Genomic DNA, 22,680 nt, shown 5'->3' with positions numbered 1-22,680 from the left:
TCTCTTTTACACCATCAATATCTGTCACAGTAATGAAAGTCCTGAATGTTGCTCTTTGTCTGAACATTTTGTATGGTATTATGCACATGCTCAGTCATACAACTTTCAGAGGCAAGATAGGGCGTTTGCTTGCTTTTCTAGAGTATCCATCCCATGTTGCATCTTTCCTTTCTTAGCCAGAAATATAAAAATAAAAGGAAGAGTTTACAAATGGAGGAAAGATTGGACAAGGCTTGCTCATTTACACTCGATGAGATAAGAACTATTTTACCCAAAATGTTTCAGAGTTGTTTTATGGAAGTTGCAATTTAATCAAATCAGATTCCCCCAAATCTCTTCTTGGCAACTGTTCCACAAGTATAAAATATGAGCAAAAATCTCTTTTCAAACTCCCTAACAGAATTTTCTTCAACAGTGTTTGAGAAACACTACTGAAATCTGTTTTGTAAGCAGACTATATGATATTTTTACATTTCCCCCCTGAAAACAGTCTCAGAAATGAAGTCAGAAAGAGAAGGATCCATTTTAGTATGAGTGGGTCTTCCTTGTAGCTAAATTTTTGTAACAACCACCTGAAATACACATAGTACACACTGACTATTCATCTTTTAAAATTCCAACTATTATCAGCCAAGCATAACAGGCACTGATGGAAAGCATTCATTTTGAAAATCTGAGATAATTCCTGGTTTCCTTGGTATTCTGAAACCAGATTCTTTAGTCAAATATTCTTTCCCTTTGCTTGTTTGGTTTTGTTAGTTTATTATTTTTTTCTGGTACTGGGATTGAACCAAGAACCTCATGTGTGCTAGGTAAGTGTCCTACCACTGAACCATATACACAGCTTCAAACATCTCTCCTTTTGATGTGATCATGGACAGATTCTACTATTCGGGTAGACTAGAATTCTGTTGTTAGCACTCATATCTATAGTGGGTTGGTCTGGTGTTGCTGTGTATTCAAATGCTAAAATACTGCATCCCAAGACAATCAGACCCTCACACATACCTGCTTTGGTTGTATAAATGTTGCTCCCCAAGTTATCCCTGATTGGTTAATAAAGATGCCTACAGCCTGGGCTGGGCAGAAGAGAGGCAGCAGAATGAAGGTTCCCAGGCTTGGGGTCTCAGCCAGAGACCACAAGGGAAGAAAGAGAGAGGAGAGAGAGAAGGAATGGGGGTAGGTGGATCATAAACAAATGACCATGAGGTCCGGTCTGTTGGAGTAGCAGCGGCTCAGATAGAACATGACAAGTGGTATCTTGGGGTTATTGACAGGGAAATAGACAAAATAGCACAGAGGGTTGATATCTGCCCAGTCTAGATCTAGTTCTTTATGGCTTATAAAAATAAAGGTTTTATTTCTTTTATTTAGGAATCAAGTGACCTTGGATAGGTGGGATAGAAACCCCCAACTAGTATTTACCAGAATACATATCCTCTCAAGGTAAGGCAAAGTTTCTAGGATTTTCCACCAAGCACCTACAGGAGGCGGTGAGTAGTTCTCATAGATAGGTGGACAGGATTCTGGATGCTTAGCAGAAAATAACTGATCTTGTTTGTCCTGCCAAATTCCTTGCTGTGAATTTCATGTTGCTGGAACACGATTAAATGCACATTCTTATTGATTTTCCCTCTTCATTTGTTCAGAAGAATTTTGAAAGGGCTTCAAAGATATTGGTTTTGGTTGTAGCCTTGAAGGCTTGAGAAAACAGCTGTTTCTTTCACTTCACCTTTAACCACAAGTTATGCACAAACACAGGATAGCAATAAGTTCTTAGGGGCAGTCATACTGCATGAAAGCAGTAGTCCTAAAGTAGAACACTTTGATCTCTGGGAAAACTTAGTGTGATAACATCAGATAAGACATCCTCATGACCTCATGAACATAGGATCCATGAGAGAACAGGTCTGGATTAGCTTCTGAGTAGCCTCTCAGATAAATCTTTGGCAGCAAGCTGAGGGCACAGCTTCCTCAGAAATCTCCCGGAGTTGTAAAGATTTGTTCTCCAGTGATAGCAAAACCATGGATTAAAGAGTACAGCTCAGGGTAGTGTACTCGCCTCACAAGTTCAATCCCTGCACCACCAAAATGAGTAAAACACAAAGGCTCCTCTATACAAATTTTTTCATCAGTTAAAGTTTCTCCTTTAAGTTGTTTTTTATTTTAATTTTATTTTATGTATTTTGCCTGCATGTATATCTGTACCTGCAAATATATATGTATATCTGCATATATATCGCATGCATACCGGGTGCCTATGGAGGCCAGAAAGGAGTGTTGGACTCCCTAGAACTAGAGTTAGAGATAATGTGAGCTTCCAAGTATGTGTTGGGAATCGAATCTGGTTCCTATGGAAGTGGAGTCAGGGATCTAAACCAACCACTGAGCTATCTCTCCAGCCCTAAAGTTTCTTCTTAAATAGTTCCAATAATATTATTTAGTATGCTTTTTCAGAGAATTACTTCATTTTTTATGATGATTGTAATGTCTACCTATATAAAAATAAAGAGTGTGTGAGTTTTTATTGCTAAGACAGCCTGCTCTGAGGAAGGTGAGCTGTGTTGTTTCTATACACCCGGACTTCATCTTCACATGGAGGTATAAACAAACTTGGGTTTCAGCTACCATCTTTCAGCTGCTGTGTCAAGGTTCCATCACTGAGATAGCTCATAAGGAGAGGGGAGTGGTTTGGGTTCACTTTTCCTGTCTATGATCACTTGTCTCCATTGCCTTTGAGCTTGTGCACACTACATGTTTGTGTGAGCATGTGGCAGGAAAGAGGTGTATCTTACAGCATTGGTGAAGCTAACAGAGAAGGGATGGCTATAGCCCAGTAGCTCCTTCCAGAGCATGTCCACAAGGATCCTACTTCTTCCAATTGGGCTTTATTTCTTAAAAAAAAAAAAAAAAAAAAAAAAATTAAGATTAGAGGTTCTACTACCCCTTACCTCTCAACAGTACTTCAGCCTGGGAACCAAATCTTTGGGGGACATTTCTTCCCAAACTACAACAGCTACTATACACAATAGATGTAGTGCAGTCTTTTGAAGCCTGCTATGCTGGTTTTGAAGAGGAATGAACAACGCTGATGATGGCAGCTGGTCCATGATTCCTTATTTTCTTACTTTGTAGAGCCCAGTGAGCAGGCTATCTGTTCAGCTTATATGTTCAGGTTTAAGCATGCCAGCTTTTAAGTAAAAACTTGTAGGAGATCTGAGATACTTTTATGACTCTTACTGTTAAGTAACTGTTGGCCTTAACTCCATTGTCAAACACCAGCATGCATAAAGACCAAAGAATGATTCTTCCAGTCTGCATACAAACTTATCTCTTTGGATATAAGTCGTTATTTTTCATGTGGCAATACACAGATACATTTGTATTAGTATACACACACACACAAACATAGAATTTTGTAAAATAGTGTTATATATTTCTCTCCATTTTTTGCTTCATTTCCTGATCCATATTCATATGTATAATTCATGTTCATGTGACATAACACATAAATAGATTATGATTCAACTTTTATTAGAACATATTAAAATGGTTAGGGTTTTAAAGACAGGAGTATCCTAGGATAACCTCAAACTTGCCATGTAGTCCAGGCTGCTCTCAAACTTGCAATTGTTCTGAGTTAGCCTACCAAAGAATGGAACTATGGGCAAATGTCCCCATACCCAACTGAGAAAGAAGTATTATAATACTATATTTTCATCCATTAATATGGCATTAAGTTTTAGTACTTATGTATTGTGTACTTCAAAAAAGAGATTTTTATAAAGATATTACATATTTTTAGGTGTACCCACTCAATAGTTTGCATTTGTTTTTGCTCTTGTGGAGAGAAATTTCATCTCCATTTATATTTAAGTAGTAAATATTGCTATGGTAGATTATTATTGGTTATTTATCTACTTCTCCCTTGGAAAATTATAAATCTGTGCTTATTCAATATGATTTGTGCTATTAGGTTTTCATTATTGTAATAAAATACTTGAGACACCTATAAATGAAGAAAAGGTATTTCTGTAGCTTTCAGTTTTGGAGCTGCAAGACCCTGATGCTGGTAAAGGACAATTCTTGTAAAGTCTCTTGGCTGTCACATAATGGTGAAGAGCAATGGACAGAGTGTGAAATTGGGGGTGGGGGGAATGTCACGTCTCACATAACAAGCCAGAGGGGTTGGTGGGGTCAGACTTGGGCTTTTACAACTCTGTCTCAAGAACTATCAAGTGACCTCACAAAACTACGTTACTTCCTGCCAGTGCCAGGTCCTAGGGAACTATAGGCCTCTCACAGGGCTTTACCTCTTACTGGCCATCCCATCTCCTGGGAACCAAGTTTCTAACACAAGAAATATTGGAGGTCAAATCACACACTAGGTGTAACAAACATTTTGCAGGGTTTTTTTTTTTTTTTTTTAAGTTTTTATTGATTCTTTGTGAATTTCTCATTATGCATCCCAGTCCTGCTCACCTTTCTATCCCTTCATATCTGCCACTCTTGTAACTCCCTCCAAATAGAGTTTCTCTCTCTCTCTCTCTCTCTCTCTCTCTCTCTCTCTCTCTCTCTCTCTCTCTCTCACACACACACACACACACACACACACACACACGCACATGCACTCGCATAGAAAAATGTCTCCTTGTAGGAGGTGTGATATGTCACAGTGTGTCCCACAGTATATCTGTCTGTCCACACAACTTCACTTGTAAATGTTCCTTGCAAGGAGTCATTGGTCTGGTTTGAGGTCTCTGGCTTCTGTAACACCATCAATGTTGGATCCTCACCGGGACTCCCTCCAGCTGTTGTTGCCCTGTGTCATGGAGATCCTGTAGCTTGGGATCAGCAGGACTGGCACTTTCATGAGTCTCAGCCATTTGCAGATGATATAGATTTTAGGGCGGACCAAGTCAGAGCCCTGGATCTGGACCTGGGTGCTAGCTGAGCTGGTCAGCAATCCCAGCTCTCCCTTGTCCACACTACCAGGGCAAGCTCTCCAGCAGTGTTTGCAGATGTGCTGATGGATAAATGCAAGCAGGCAAAGAAGAGCAAATCTTCCTTCTTCCAATGTCTCCAGTAGAAGGGGTGGCCCAGATTAAAGATGTGTACCACCACGCCTAGATCTGGGACTTGTTTTGTCCCAGAGATCTCCTTGCCTTAGTCTCCTGGGATTAAAGTGATGTGCTACCTTGCCTGGACCTAAACTTTTCATGGCCACTATGCCTCAAGATCTCCATGCCAAGATCCAGGTCAGAAACGTGTGTCTTCCAGCCTCAAGATCTGGATAACAGGTGAGCCCTTCAATTCTGGATTGTAGTTCATTTCAGTTATAGTCAAGTTGACATCTAGGAACACTCTTACATCCTGTAACTTTAATTTTTTTAAATGCCTATTTTTAATGATGGTTCTTAAATGGTTTAATCTCTCTTTAGCCCACCACCCACCAGATATAGTAGGAAAGAAAAAATACTGTTTAGAGAGATTTTTTTGGAGTAACTCTCATCTGTGTTGTTTACAGGTTAGCAGCGGTAGCTTGATCCACTCACAAATAGTTTATGGATACAGTAACAGTCCTGTTTAGTAGAGTCAGGATAGCAAACTGGGATAGCAAACACGAATCAGCAGTGGCGACACTACCTAACAGAGACAGCCAGGCCTCAGCATATATCTTCCACGGGTCTTGCTTCAGCATGTCTTGCCTCAGCATATGCATCTGTCTCAGCTAACATCACTACATCAATCAGGAAGCCCAAGTAAGAAACTGCAGTATGTCACCAGAAGGTTTTTTTGGTGCATTTCTCTCTACATGATGTAAGGCAGACCCATGCATGCATGTCCTTAATGAAGAGTCCTTCATCATGTGTCCTTTCACGTGCTTGAGCTGGGACCTCACCATGGCCTCAGGTGGTGGGTCTAGCCACTCACAACAGGCTCCTCTTCTCCACCAACAAGTCTCCAGTTCCATCTCTCCTCACAATGCTCAAGCTGCTTTGCTTCTCTTTCTCTCCCATATGACTATCTCATCCTCATACATTGTGGTGGCTCCTTCTCAGTATGGCCAAGTGGCTGGTGGGTCCCTGGTGACATCCTTCATCTGCTCTGTGTGGTATGGCTGCAAGCGGGTGTCTATGGCCCAAGCTCTGGCTAGACTGTGGGTGGCATGGTGGTCACAGGTCTCTATCTGTCTTTCTCCTCCTAAGCTGTGCTGCCTGGATTTGATTTGACTTGATTGGATTTTTATGTATCTTAGGCATAAAACAGCTTTGGCCACCATGCCAGGCATCAAGCTAGGACAAACAAGGGACTGCCATCTGCTCTACCTATGACTGATATAAGAACAACACTGCCAACAAGATGTATCTTTGCCCATTGCCTGGGGCTGGGGATGGGGATTTTGCATTTTTTCCAAAAAGAAAGCATACGTCCTCTTTCCATTTAGGCTGGTCATGTGACTTGCTTTGGCCAATGACTGAGAGAACATGAAATAACACAAAGCAGAAATTTCAGATTCAGTTTTTGGTTATACTTAGTCTTTGCCATCAAAGTGTTCAGGTAAGGATCCCTCCCTTAGCCTAGTTTCTAGAATAAAAGGAGCTGTTGAGCAGGCTGGAGCTGAGCTCTGGCTCCCAACAGGGCAGAGCCCACTGTGAAGAACCATGAAAGCCCTCATAGGTTAGCTTACATTCAAACTACCATGTAAAGTTGCTGGAGTCCTAGGTGCTACACACTAGTTGGAGACAAAGCTCTATAGCCAGCAAAAGCCACAGCCAGATTGTCAGCATGTTTGAGCTGGTTCTCTGGCTCTCCATCTTCACAGTGATGATCGGAATGGGCCCATATATGGCCTGGACAAGCAGTGGACTGCAGCAGGACAGTGGGCTTGGAATACCTATATCTCACAGCAAATTGCAAGCAAGCCTATTCTTTGACCCAGATGTGGGGATAACCCCTTCCATCAAAACTGCGAACCTGTGTGCGTACCTTCCAGGCAGGAAAGGGTTAGGCTCTTGCATGTTCAGCACACCTAGCAAAACCTACAGAAGAGTGGGAGACCTAAGGAGCATCAGCTCTCAAGTACTGCTAGTTAAAAATGACTGTTTGCTCTTGGGAACCACTGTGAAACTAGAGTTGTTTGGTTATGCATCAAAGTTGCAATCATGATTTAAAAAAAAAAAAAATCCACTGAGATTTTATATTTAGCTTACATTTTGACACCATACCCAATTCCCTTAGTTAAAAACAAAACAAAAAGACAGAACAACAACAACAACAAAAAAAAAACCAGAACAAAACTAAGTGTTCTAATATGGTTTTGGGGGGAGGGGTCTTTATCTTCTGCAAAAGCGTGAACTGTTTATTGTTTTCTGGGATTTACATTGTTATTGATTTATGGCGTTTTTCAATTAGCTAAAATCTCCAACACTAATTTTGAATAAGAGTAAATATTCCAATAATGAATTCACTATATCTTCATTCCAAATGTATTTGACACTGTTCTGTGGTGCCTAGCTCAAGCTCTGAGAATCATATGGTTTTGCACAGGCATTTAGTTCTCCAGTTCATCTGTTGGTGCAGGTGTTACAGGGGAGATCACTGGCTGGCTGCTGATTCTAAAAGGAAAGGAGAGGAGATAAGAGAGGAGGGGAGGGGAGAGGAGGGGAGGGGAGGGGAGAAGAGAGGAGAGGAGAAGAGAGAAGAGAGGAGGGGAGGGGAGGGGAAGAAAGGGGAGGGTAGAGGAGAGGAGATAAGAGAGGAGGCACACACAGAATATATGCATGTATGTGTATAATAGTCTGTGTGTGATAGACATAACAATCTATTTCATAGAACTGGAATGGCGACTTACAGAAGTTACTCCTCTAAACTGGGCTTATTAAGTCATACAAATAGCCAAATGTGATGGTCTACTCTCATAATTCCAACACTTGAGGAGCTAAAATAGAATATACACACATTTGAGGCCAGCTTGGGCTACACAGCAAGACTCCAAGTCAGATCTAAATGACTACTCATTCCTATCAGTTACGTGACAGGCAAAGATACCAGAAAGTTATGAGCTTAAGAGCCTACACAGTTGGCACAATGAAGGAGTTTGTTCAAAGTTTTTTACACGTTCTCTGAGATGCCTGTCAAGGGACAGAAACACTAGCTGTACCCCAAATGGTGTCAGCCCCTTCATCCTGTGGTTTCAGGGCTCTGTTGCTTTCTGCTCAGCTTTTTACAAAAAAAAAAAAAAAAAAAAAAAAAGCAACACCTCAACTTTTTGTTATTTTGATTTTTGTTTAGCTTTTTTTTTTTTTTTAAATAGTGCCATTTTCACTGAAAATAAAAGCATAGATCAAAGGAAAAAATTCTGTCAAGCAAATATTGGAAAATTACTTCCAGCAGTTTCCAGGGTTAAAGTGGACCTTGACACTTCAGGTTGTGATATTCGGGCAGATCCTGCTTGGCTGTGTTTTGATCGCTGTCTCAGAGTTTGTAAGGATTACTGAGCTTTAGAGATAGTCCTGATTAGAAAAGATGGAGGGAGAAGAAAAAAAAAGAGAAATGTCAGCCACTGCCTGCACCCTACAGCCACGACTTTTCTGTTTTGAAAATAAGTCATTGCAGGTGTTCTTATCTTGATTTCTTGCTGAAGAATGCTTGTCCTGTTCAGAGGTTACCAGAAATTGCAGTGCATTGAAGGCTCATTTATTTCTTACAAAATGGTGCTAACTCACCCCTGTCCTCTTAAATGTAAAACAGCTGCTACCCTAGTAGCCTGGGAATCCTCACAGACAGAATCCTAGGCTCTCTGGGTACCTGTATTACAGTATCGGCAGTGATAATAATCTGCCATCAGCTTGACAGGGAGGCCATGGGCTTCAGTGCAAATATTTTCTCTACCTATATACAAAAGTTAAAACTTTATCTTGACAATAATGCATAATTGAATTTAAAAACCACTGAATTTTGGTGCCATTTCAAGCACCATGACTTGACTTCCATTGTTGTTTTGTGTGTGTGAGTGTGTGTGTGTGTGTGTGTGTGTGTAATTTGAAATATTACTTCTAAATTAGAGTAACTTGTTTACTGATAGAAAAGCTGAATGGCCCAAAGGAAAACCCAAAATGCAGCAAGTTCAGAAAAAATGCTGAATTTTAAATTGTGTTTATTTTATTAGTTCATATTTTTGCAGTTTAGAACTTACAATGTCTTCATGTCTTACTTGTCAGGATGACAATGATTCCAAATTTGCCCATGAATCTTTCAATGTCTGAGATATATGAAGATAGGTATTTTTACAGGACCTTTGAATTTTCAAACATTTGATGTTTTAAAAAAAAATCTTATTTTCATATCACCATATTACCAGAAAAGGTGGTTTTATTCTTTTTTCCCCTTAAACTGTCTTGGAGAAAACCCACTCAGTTCCTAGAAAGATACGTTCATCTGTTTTGGACAATGCTAATGATTATTGTCCTGCTAAGGTAAGTCACTGAAAGAGAGAGCAGTGAATATTTCACATTTTCCCAGGGTGAGCCCCACACCATCCCCACAGTGAATTCCCAGAAGATAGGCTCTTGTCTTGTGATGTGTTTAGTCTTTGGAGAGAAAATTTATTCAAAGGCATCCTAGTATTATAAATCACAAACTTGAACATTTCAATAAGTACAAATCTCATATTAAAATAGCCTCCCAAGGCTCTGAAGATGGAGTTTAAAGTCCTGATGTTGAACTGTAGCATTCTATAATTACACAAGTAAGCACAAGTAAAAATAATTATTTAATTATTTAAAAGTTTTATCAGCAAGGAGTAAAATTAAATGCCCTGTAATCATAATCCTTAATTAATACCTTTAGAATTCCATCCTCAGTCATGAGAATTAACTTTGCAGTTTAATTTGACATTTTACAGTGTGAAAAAGTGAGATAAAAAACAAGCCTCTTGGGAAGAAGACTCTAGGCAATCCTGCTTAATCGGGTCCCTCTCCAACATGTTCCACTTTGTCCCTGAAGTTTCTAGTGTCCCCCGACGCCAGCACTCCCCTCTTCTCTTTTCTTTTCTTTTTTTTTTTCTTTTTTATAAGCAGAACCAATTTTAAAGACCTAAGGCTTGGATTTTATTTTGCCACAAAGTATGTACTTGGATTTGTTACTGGTCAACCTAGAAGTTCATAATTCAAGGCAAAAATGTAGACTCTATCAACAATACATAATATTTTAGATATGACACCATGATCCATATCTAGCATAAATTTATAAATATTAACTTCTTGTAATGATGGTCCACTCATTTTCAAGTTTTATTCATTCATTCTTTCATTAGCTCACTGGCTCATTCATTTTTTCAAAACTGTAATGGGACTTTATGTGTTGGACATCCCTGACTGGACATGTCAACTAGCAGGAAGACAGATGGGCGAAGGCATAGAAGTTTCGATGCTTGGTGCTTTCTTAAGAGCTATATAGTCCTAGCTTAGCGTAGGGGCACACACCTGTAATTCCACACTCAGGCAACAGAGACTGAAGGATTGCCAAGTTCAAGCCTTGCCTGGGCCACAATAGGAAAACTCTGACTTGATAGAAAGAAAGCTGGGATTGTAACTGTGTAGCATGCTCACTTAGCATGTGGGAAGCGTAGGGTCAACCCACAGCACTGCCACACCAGTGCGAGGGAGGAAGCAAACAAGTGAACAGCAACGGAAACCTCTCCAGAGGAAATAACCTTTGTGGCTATTAAACAGAATGAGTGGAGGCAAGATCGCGTGAGGGAAACTGGGAGATGTGCAACTGTACATCTGTGACTTGCTGAAGGGCAGCCGATGGTGGCAAAGGAGAAAGATGTGGAAAATAGCCAACCTTTCTGTGCCAAACATAGGAGTTAGTGCTGTCTGCTGGCAAGGGCTTTTGAGCAGAGGAATGACATAATCAGCTTTGCACTGACAGCAGGTAAGATTCCCTAAGGAAAGTCCTTAGAACTTAGAGATTTGCATGCAGCAGATCATAGGGGGAAATTATTCTCACGTGACAGGGAAGGTAGGAGGACCAGCCAGCTGCAGTGAGCTCCCAGCAGAAGCCCAACTCATTCCCATGGGCTGTCCTGGAACTGCACTCGCTGTTCAGAGTTGTAACCCCCTGGGGTCAGCTGCCACACCTTCCCACAACACTGAGAGGTTTCTGGATGTCTGCAATTACTAAGGAGGGCTTATCCTAGGCGAGGTGCTTTCATACATTGAGGGCAATGCCTACAGAGGGACCCAACTGTGAGTTATCACCATGAAACAGTTCTAGCAGCCAAAAGAGCATTCCCGTCTGGTTAAGATGGCAATATAGTAGTTTAACATTTAAGTAGTTTAACTGGTCGGCCACTGAAGAGTTCGCTGTAGGAAACTGGTCCCTTTCTAATTTAACTTTGTTGTTGTTGTTATTTTCTAAATATGAGCACTGTAAGGATTGTCTGTAGTGAGGAGACATCACATGGGATTTTGTGAAAATGGATGATGTGCAAGATGACAACACGGTGTGCAGCCATCCATCAGAGGACAGAAGCTGCAGGGAAAGGATAAAGAGCTGGACAGGTGGCCACCCAGGTGGCAGGGAAAGGACGAGTTGAGGTGAACTGGAATATGTGTGGTTGTTTGGTGAGAAGAGTCCCCACAGGCTCATGTATTTTAACACCTCGTGTCTGGTTGTGGTGTTGTCAGGAAGGAATGGACCCCATAGGAGGTGGAGTTCAGCTGGAGGAAGTCCAACCCTGGCGTGGGCTTAGAGGACTTAGAGCTTGGTTCTGATTCCTCTGCTTTCTATCCTCACAGACGTCTGTATTCTCTCTGTCTCTGTCCCTCTACAGTCCTGTGTCACATGTGTGTGTGTGTGTGTGTGTGTGTGTTGTGTGTGTGTGTGCCACACCCCAGCCCAATGAAATATATCCCTTAGAACTGTAAGCCAAAATATAGGCTTTCTTTCCCCTAACTCACTTTTCTCAAGGTGTTTTATTGAAGCAACAGGAAAGTAACTAATGCACTATGAAAGCTAAAACTTAGATTGAGAGACAATGAACAAACCTTTTAGTCACACTTGATTTAGTTAACTTATTAAAAAGTCACACCCAAGCAATGCATTAGACTCCCACTAGCTTTGCTGTGAGTAACACCTAAGACGTGTGGGTTATGATAACAGTTGCCAAGGTCACTTTTCAGTATCTTGAAGGCCACGTGGACCCACACACAAGTGCAATGGAAGTATTCCTTCTGAGGTCAGGAGCAGACCTCCATCTTCATGTGATGCAAGTCCTGCCGTTTTCTGAACACACTTCCTAGGAGAAGCAATGGTATTTGATTGTATGTGTGACTGATGACGTCTCCCCCAGGAAACTCCCCCTCACCTTAACTCACCCGATCTCATCCTCATATATAGCACCAAACTCCTTGGGGAAGCTGATTTGAGACTTCGGTTTCCGACCTCCACACTCCACCATCTTGCAAATATGTTCATTTGTTTTCCAAAACGTATGGTTTCCAAAAGTTATTGCTTCAGGATTGGCATAGTGTGAGGAAGCCAATACAGGTCTACAGAGAAACTATGAGACTTCTATGAAAGCAGCTGAAGAGATGACTTAGTGGTTAAGAGTGCTTACGATTCTTTTAGATGAAAGAAGCTTAGATTCCTGAGCTCAGTTCCTAGCTCCAGGAAGCTCACAAATGGATCCAACATTTCTAGCCTCTAAGCCTACTTGCACACACATGCATATACATGCCCCCATATACTCACAAATAAAATGCATATATATGTGTGTGTGTGTGTGTGTGTGTGTGTGTGTGTGTGTGTGTATATGAGAAATACAAAGAGAAAACTCTGAGTCCTTAGGTTAATCTAAACTGTTTGATAGGAGCCTAGAATTAGCCATGTAAGAGCTGAGAGACTGACAAGGTCTAAATGTCGATGAGACTCTGCAGGGCAAGAACTCTTTTGCATCACTCATAAGAATACAAAGCTGCACAGCGACTTTGCAAAAGCTGTCTTGCAATTCTGATGAAGTTAAAGATGTGCTATGAAATCCAGCCCCAATCCAAGACATTTACTAAATTTACTACATTATTTTCTAAATTTCACTAAGTATGCTATTGACCAAAATATAGAGGTGGACTTCAAAATTTATAGTAGTTTAATTTATAATAGACAAACCCTGGAAACTCTACTGCCTGGATACTTGATTTGACAATCATTTGATTCCTGTCAGCGGGTATTCAAATAAGTAAATTTTGATGTAGTCCTATCATTGTGTGACACTCAGCAATAAGAGAGTTTTGAATAATTGGCATAATGATTTCAAAAATACTGTGCTAAATCACAGACACAGAAGATGACAAATACATTACTCCACTTCAATTAAAAAAACAAGAGGATCTGTGGTACCAGGATCTGGAGTGGGGAAGAATTTCACAACAGAAGTATCAAGGAGCTTAGGACTGTTCTACAATCTACATCACATCTGTATGATGGGTAAGTGGCTATATATTGGTTAAAATTTGATCATATAATTATTACGTGTGAGTTGTATGGTATATAATGTGTGTGTGCATAAGCAAGAGAGAGAGACAGAGAGACAGAGACAGAGAGAGAGAGAGAGAGAGAGAGTGAATGTGGAGGTCTGCATGGGTTTATATAAGATACCTCCCTCAATTACATTCTATCTTATTTTTTGAGATAAGGTTTCTTCTCATTGAACCTACAGATCATCAATTTGGCTAGACTGGCTGACCAGCATGTTCCAGAGATCCTCATGTCTCTTACTTCACAGACATGGCATTACAGGAGTGTGCTGCTATTCACCCAAGATTTTATGTGGATATCACATAGCCAAATTTTGTTTGGGGGATCAAACTCAGGTCCTCATTCTTATGTGGCAGATGCTTGGCCACCTGAATAATCTCCTTGCCCTACACATATATGAAGATATTTTAAAGTATGCTGGGCCAGTATAGTGATATTTGAGGGGTAGAATTAGAAAAAGCATGAGCCCAGGGACTGCCTGAGCCCCACAGTGAGCTCCACCAAGACTCTGTCTCAAAATCAAAGTTTTAAAATGCGTTGGGGTACCAGCCATGACAGCTTTTAATTTCAGCACTCAGGAGGCAGGGGAAGGAGGCTCTCTGTCAGTTTGAGGCCAGCCTGGTCTACAAATCCAGTTCCAGGCCAGCCAGGGCTACCCAGTGAGATCCTGTCTCAGAAATAAAAGCAAAGAAAGAAAGAAAGAAAGAAACAACAACAGAAACTTCATCTTTGGAGTACAAACTGAAACACAACAAATGAGCACCCTCAGGTTTTACCTCCTTCAGCTGTAGGTTTCCTGGTAACCTGCAGCATTTATTTCCTGAGTGCTAACAGTCATTAGTCTGCTCTTTGGATAAATGGCCCAATTTTCCTTAAGAAGGGTGGTCTGGGAATTAGCTGTATCAATACTTTAGTTGAAGTGAACCAGTATGAACCAGGTTTATTTTAAGAAGCCAGCCTATTTTATGTGACAAGATTTAAATAGTAATAATTAAATACAAGATTACAAGCCTTTAAAAGAAAACTTCAAAGCTATTTAGGATCCAACAGGCATATCTTCATGTGGATTCCTTGTGCATATATGTAATGAAAATAGTGAGTACCTTCTCAGTTGCCTGGATCGGTCAGGAGTAACAAGAAAACACTGATGGCCAAAAAAATGTCTAGGTAGGAAAATGGCCTTTTATCACATCCCCTCTCTTACCTGTAAATCTAATGCTAATTTTTCCTCTTTATCCCTTCCCTGCCCCTTAGAAAGAGTCAGACATGCCAGCATCTATCTCAGAAGAGATTTCACTATTTTTGTCTGGGATGCTCTGAGGGCCATCAAAAATTTCTACTGACACTTATTGTCTGCTTTGTGCCCACTTAACAGATTTCTTTACCAGATAGTAGGTAGAACATATGTCTTAATCCATTTTGGGCTGCTCTAAGAAAACACTACAAACTAGATGGCATATAAATAACAGAAATTTGTTTCTCATGGTTTGAGAGGTGGGAAGTCCAGGATTAACTTTTAAGTATGTTAAATGTCTGATGATGGCTTCCTGGTTGGTTTCTGCATAGCACTTTCTTTCTGTGATCACATAAGAGATAAGGGTGCCAGTGCCACCCTCATGACTTATTAAAGACTCCCACCCTGACTTCCTCTTCAGAGAAACAGAAAGGCTAACTGAAGATCTTCTTCTCTCCCTCTGCTCCTCCAAATTGAATTCCTCAGGCTCACCCCCAGCTCTGCAGCCTTCTCTCACCCCCATCCCCAGCTGATCACACAGATCATCCCCACCTAACCTCCCCTCACTAGTTGTTTTGTCCCAGCCCCCAATGCCAGGACACACTCCCTGGGATCTCTCAGGACACTCTGGCCAGGGAAACATGTAGATTAACTTCAGATCTTCACCACTCCCTCTGATCCTCCTCCCTGTCCAACCCCCTAGTCTCATCCCCAGCTCTGTAGCAGATTTTCTGCTGTGGCCCCTCCTCACTCTCTGCTCCCATTCCCAGGGAACTAAGCTGGTCCTGGTAGTGCTTTCCCCACTCCTGTGAACACTCATTCCCTCAACCCCGCAGCCATCTCTACTCCTAAGTGACAACTCAGAATACTCAGAAACACATTTTAACTGATACTCCAAGTGGCCACACCTATCAGGACCTCTACCAGGCAACACACAGACACCACAGCCTCCTAAGAAACAGAGAGGAAACAGAAACTAAGGAACAAAACACCCACCTAAAAAAACAAGACCAGCCAGTCAGTGGTGGCACACCCTTTAATCCCAGTACTTGGGAGGCAGAGGCAGGCAGATTTCTGAGTTCAAGGCCAGCCTGGTCTACAAAGTGAGTTTCAGGACAGCCAGGGCTATACAGAGAAATCCTGTCTTGAAAAAAAGAAAGAAAGAAAGAAAGAAAGAAAGAAAGAAAGAAAGAAAGAAAGAAAGAAAGACAAGACCAAATATCAGCACCTAGAATTATAATCTTCCCATATCTAGACACCAGTGTAAAAATACAATCAGTCACACCCAGAAAAATATGTCTCTGCTGGAGACCAGAAACCCTAGCACAGCAGGCTCTGAATATTCCAACATAGCTAAAGCACAAGAAAAAGACCCGAAAACAGGCTTTGTGAAGATAATAGAATTCCTTAAAGAAGTAATGAATAGATGAATAGATTCCTTAATTAAATCTATGAAAACACAAACAAACAATGGAAGGGGATGAATAAAACTATCCAAGACCTGAAAGTGGAAATAGACTCAATTGAAAAAAAAAAAAAAAACTGAGAAAAATCTGGAAATGAAAAACTTGGGACCTCAAATAGAAACCACAGAGGCAAACTCTACCAACCAAATAAAAGAGATGGAAAAGATACTCTCAGTCAAGGACGACATGATAGAAGAAATGTACACACTGGTCAAGGAAGATATTTAATGTGAAAAAATTACAGCCAATACATCCAGAAAATTTGAGACACTATAAAAAAAATACCAAATCTAAGTATAAAACAAATAGAAGAAAAAGAATCCTAGCTCAAAGGCACAGAAAATATTTACAACAGTCATAGAAGAAAATTTCCTTAACCTAAAGAAGATGTCTTTCCAGGTACAATAAGCATAGAGAATACCAAATAGATTGGACCAGAAAAGAAAATCCTCCCACTACATAATAATTAAAACATTAAATTACAGAAAAAGAATATTAAGATTACAAGAGAAAAAGAAAAATATGTAAAGGCAGACCTATTAGAATTAAGACTTCTCAATGAAGACTCAAAATGCCAGAAGGCTGCCCTGTAGATTCTAAGAGACCACAAATGTCAGTCCAGACTACTATACCCAGCAAAACTTTCAATTGCCATAGATAAAGGAAGATATTCCATGATAAAGCCAAATTCAAACAATATCTATCTATAAGTTCAGCCCTACAGAAGATACTAGAAAGATAACCCCAACCCAAGGAGGTTAACTACATCCATTCAAACATAGGAAATAAATAATCTCACACCAGCAAAAACAAAAGAGAGAAAGTGTGTGTGTACGTGCACACATGCACAGACACACACACACACACAAACTGACCACCAACAACAACAAAATAAGAGCAATTAACAATCATTGGCCATCAATATCTCTCAATATCAATGGACTCATTTCCCCCAATAAAAAGACACAGGATAACAGAGTAGATGGAAACACAGAATTCATTCTTATGCTGCATACAAGAAACACATCAACATCAAAGATAGACATTACCTCAGAGTAAAGGGCTAGAAAAAGATTCTCCAAGCAAATGTACGCAAGAAGCAAGCTGCTGGAGTCATCCGAATATCCAACAAAATAGACTTCTTACTAAAATTAATCAAAAGAGATGGAAAAGGACACGTCATACTCATCAAAGGAAAAAATCTACCAATATGACAACTCAATTCTGAACATGTGTGCCCTGAATGCAAGGGCACACACATTTGTAAAAGAAACATCACTAAAGCTTAAGTCACATATCAAACCCCATACATTAATGGTGGTGGACTTCAACACCCCACTTACGCCAATGGACAGGCCATCCAGACAGAAACTAAACAAAAAAAATAATGAAACTAACAGATGTTATAACTCAAATGGATCTAACAGACATCTATAGAACTTTTCACCCAAACACAAAAGAATATGCTGTTTTCTCATCACCTCAGGAAACCTTCTCCAAAATTGACCACAAACTCAGTCACAAAGCAATTCTCAATAGATACAAGAAAATTGAAGCAATCACCTGTATCTTATCAGACCACCATGGATTAAAGCTGAATTTCAACAACAGAAACAACAGAAAGCCTACACAGAAAACTGAACAACTCTCTAGTAAATGACAACTGGGCACAGGCAGAAATAAAGAAATTAAAGACTTTTCTAGAATCCAGTGAAAATTAATTCACAAACAATCAACAGTTTGAGAAAGAAATCAGGGAAACAACACCCTTCACAATAGACACAAACTTCATAAAATACCTAGATGTAACTCTAACCAAGCAAGTGAAAGACCTGTATGACAAGAACTTCAAATCCTGAAGGAAAAAATTGGAGAAGATATCAGATGAAAAGATTTCCCTTGTTCATGGATCCATAGGATTAACATAATGAAAATGGCCGTCTTACCAAAAACAATCTATAGATTCATTGCAATCTGCATCTAAATTCCACCACAACTCTTCATGGATCTTGAAAGGACAATTTTCAGCTTCCTATGAAAGCACACACACAAAAAAACCCAGGTCAGCTTAAAAAAATAAAACACACCAGTATATTAAAAGAACTGCATATGCAGATTATAGCTCAGTAGCACACCTTGAAATAGGGGCTAGTGATACCTCTCAGAGGTCTTTTATTACTCAGGATTATTTGTGTACTCTGGAGAGAGATAGAACTGGAGACAAGATGGAGGTGAGGAACAGGTGATAGGAGAAGCTTACATGACCATCTGGGGCATTGGTGATGTCTGGGAATTGGCTGCTGCTAACGGCCATGTCTGGATCTGTCTGTGGTCCTGCAGCAGCTAGGGTTTGTGCTGATGTCTGTGGCCTGAGTTACCACCAAAGGCCATGAGGATTTGGGTGGTCTGAGATGCCTCCTGAGACCATGAAGCTGTTTGAGGGATGTGCTATCTCTGGAGGACATAGTGATCTGGGTGGCATTTGCTGCTACTTGAGGCCATGGTGACATCAAGACCCATGCTGCCACTGGAGGGCCATGTCTGGGTCTATGGTCCAATCACCACTATGGTCTGTGTTGATGTCTGAGGGCCTTGTTACCACCAAAGGCAATGTGGATGTTCCTGTTCTGGGCTGCTGCCTGAGGCCATATTGATATTCAAGCACCATGCTGTGCTGGCCCCTGGCTTGGGCAGTATGGGAGAGCTGGCCCCACTCCTTATTTGCCACATAGTGATAGCAATGGCATGGGCACTGGGGAGATGCTCACCACTACTGCCACCACCTGTGGCAGGCAGGTGAGGAATGTGTGAGAGCAGAAGAGCTGACCCCTGCCCCTCACTGATGTCAGCACTCAGGAGCAGAGAGCAGGCTTTACACATCTTCTGGGCATCACAGTAGAGCCAACCCTGGTGGCATGAGCAAGGGAAGCAGGAGCACTGGCCGTCACTGTACCTGGGTAATGTAGGAAACCAAGCCAACTTCTACCTGGGTTTCAGATCCAGGACTCTGAGTTGGCCCATTCTGACATCACTGCATCCATGAATTGCTGGAGCACATGATAGATCTGGCCTGCAGATCCAAAGCTGTGGGGTCTCCGTGGCACAGGGTAACAATGGGTGTCCGTAAGGTGTTCTAGTGAGGATCCAGTACTGTTAGTGTGGCAGAAGCCAGAGGCCTTGAATCAGACCAATGACTCAGTGCAGTGAACATTTGCAAGTAAAGCTGTGTGGGGAAAAGGGTGTGTGTATGACACATGGTGACACACCACAGCTTCCACAGGAGATATTTTGTTTGTTTTAGTCTTTTGTTTTCTTTTGAGGGGAAGGCTACAAGGATGGAGGACAGATACGGAGGAATGAGGAGATAAATGGGATTGGGATACATGTTGTGAAATTCTCAAAGAATCAATAAACTTTTTTTAATTAAAAAATTTCAGATTCCAATATAAAGGGTGACTTTTATATGCTACAATTAACCAAATAGAAAAAGAGAGAGGCTGACTTAATTGCCAGTGGAAATGATTATAGACCTTGGGACCAGATAGGACTTAATTAGGGTTATATTTGGAGAAATGATGACTTATTTCCCCAGGCCACCAGGGCCTTAGGGACAGTCAAGAACTCTGATGACACTGGATCCTAATTCCAGCACTTGTCATCTCAACTGGCACAGATAATTCCTGTTTGGAGTTAATTAAATACATTTGTAAATATTCATTGTATAAGTCAGAAACTGGGCAGGAGGGACTACTGAGTGAATAACAACCATGGCTCAGTGAGGGGTAAGAGATACAAGTAACAAGTTACTATAATACAATAGATTGCAGACTAGATTATTTTAATCTAAGATGTCATCAATAAGGCACATTTACTGTCTTTCATGCCTTTAAAAACAAACCTTTGATTCCCTTTCAATTCTAAGATGTATCTGATTCTAGATGTATTTGATTTTTTTTTTAAAAGGCCTGGCAGTGGTGGTGCATGCCTTTAATCCCAGCACTTGGGAGACAGAGGCAGGTGGATTTCTGAGTTCAAGGCTAGCCTGGTATACAGAGTGGGTTCCAGGACAGCCAGGGCTACACAGAGAAACCCTGTCTCAAAAAACCTAAATAAATAAATAAATAAATAAATAAATAAATAAATAAATTTTAAAAAAGATGTTAAAAACCTATACGTTCTGGCATCCCTATAAGATTTAACACTTGGAAGGCTGGGGCAGGAGATCATTTGAGAACAAGAGTTTGAGACCAGCTTGGGCAACCCAGCAAGACACCATCTTGAAATAAACAAGTGAGTAAAATAAAGTGAAGGTAAACATAAATATCATACAGTGCTATGATATGATATCGTACGATATGGTATAAATATTATGTAGTGCTATGGAACAGAAGGAAGAAATGACCATGGCCATGAGGAAGCAAGGAGATACAGTGATGTATTTAGGAATGAAAGCCAGGGGCTGGAGAGATGACTCATTGGTTAGGAGAGCTGGCTGCTCTTCCCAAGGACCAGATTTAGTTTTCAACACCAGCACAGCATGGTGACTCACAACAGTCTGTAACTCCAGTTCCAGGGAATCTGACACTCTCTTCTGGCCTCCATGGGTACCAAGCATGCACATGGCTCATAGGCAAACATTCAGCTGAATGCTCATCCATAAAAGATAGTAAGAAAAAAACGTAAATGTATACAGAAAAAACTGGGAGTCAATCTGCTTTGACTGGTATGATTCTACTTGGACTGTCAGGGTTTACAGCCTATACAACAAGAACTATTTCTCTTATTTCCAGCTACTACAGTGCAATATAGAGGTCTCACAGAGACAGTTCCTGCTGGAGACCTCTTCTTTCCTTAGCAAAGGGTTGTCTTCTTCCAGTGTCCTCATCGATGGAGCAGTCTTCTCTTCTTATATGACCAGCATCCTTGCTAGATTAGGACCCTATCCTGATGGCCTCGTTTGTTTATCTTTACCTTCTGGACCCTAATTCTAAATACACTTGCAGTGAGAGCTAAGACCTCAACACAAGATGTAGGCTTGGAGGGAATGAGAAAGTCCCTGATTCATTTTATTCTTCTTCTGTAAAATAGGAGGCTATCTCAGAGACTGAGCTGTCCAGAGGGCTAATAACGTCTTAGACCTAGGAAGTGTTTAATAAAATGTGGCTATTATCAGCAGAGGTAATTAATGGCACAAATTGGGCTTGCAGATGAGTAGGTCTTCTCCAGTTGGAGAGGGAAGAAATAGTCCTGAAAATAGAATATATAAAGGCCCAATGCCGGAATATTCCAGTTAATACTCTGGTTGTGGAGGACAACACACTGGACTAGTTGAAGTCCATTTTCCTCACAGAATTTCAAATATTTCTGACAACTTCTCCTTTATGTTCTTGGACTCTGGATACAGCACACACCACAGAAGCAGCTTGCTTCTTTCAGCTGTCAACACAAAACCATGCAGCTGGCACTGGACGCCATCAAAAGAAGGGCTGCTGGGAACAAGGGCAGGTTCTTTGTCTTCTTTTTCCATTCGCTCCTTTCCCTCCTTTGGCTATCAGGGCATCTTTTTGTCCTTAAGTACCATTATGATCCCTCAGTGTCTGTTTAGCTCTTTCAGGAGATGGCATGCAATTAGGACTCCAGGTGGCCTGACCTGATTCCCCAGAGTTCCTAGAGGACTGACATCCAACTAAGATGCTTACCAAGAATACTATTTAGTGACTGCGGTAGTTTTTCTGTTGCTGTAATAGACATCATGACCAAAAACAAATTGGGGAGAAAACAGTTTGTCTCATCTTCCAGATTAAGGTGTGTCATGAAGGGAAGTCAGGGCAAAGAGGCCATGGGGAGGGTTCTCCTTGTTACTTTGCCTCCCTTCTCAGCATGCTTTCTTATAGCACTGAGGACCATCAGTCCAGAGATGGCATTGTCCACACTGCACTTTACCTCTCAGAGTAATCAATAAGAAAACTCACCGTAGGCTTGCCTTCAGTCCAGTCTGACACAGGTGTTCTTCCCCCTACCCCCAAACTTTTTATTGATTTTTTGTGAGTTTCACTCCATCCCAGTTCCACTCAGCTCCCTGTCTCCTCATTCCACCCTCAACTCTTGCAATCTCACCAAATGAAAATGAAAAACAAACAAAGCAAAAAGCTGTAAACAAAATAAAGCATAGAAAAGATCTCATCGTGGAAGCTGTGGTATGTCCCAGCATATCTCACAGTATACATCTCTGCCCACACAGCTTCATTTGCAAATATTCATTGCAATGAGTCATTGGTTTGAGGTCTACACTGGATCGTCACTGGGACTCCTCCCAATTATCCTGTTGGTGTCCTGTGTCATGGAGATCCTGTAGCTTTGGATCAGCCCCAACAGTTCACAGATGATGCAGATTTTGGGATGGGCCAGCTGTTAGCATTCTGTCTGAACTCCATC

At 41.0% G+C, this 22,680-nt stretch overlaps 1 non-coding gene across 1 annotated transcript; it reads right to left on the bottom strand.

Annotated features, from left to right (window-relative positions):
• Positions 1–6,246: 6,246 nt before the first annotated feature.
• Positions 6,247–6,390, bottom strand: LOC117714429 (small nucleolar RNA SNORA48). The gene has a single exon (XR_004607515.1). It is a non-coding gene; the product is annotated as a small nucleolar RNA SNORA48 (small nucleolar RNA).
• Positions 6,391–22,680: the final 16,290 nt, after the last annotated feature.

The sequence above is a fragment of the Arvicanthis niloticus genome, chromosome 8 (assembly GCF_011762505.2).
Source record: "Arvicanthis niloticus isolate mArvNil1 chromosome 8, mArvNil1.pat.X, whole genome shotgun sequence".
NCBI classification, from domain to species: domain Eukaryota; kingdom Metazoa; phylum Chordata; class Mammalia; order Rodentia; family Muridae; genus Arvicanthis; species Arvicanthis niloticus.
Note: the sequence above shows the minus strand (reverse complement) of the source record. Positions and strands in the feature narration are given on the sequence as shown.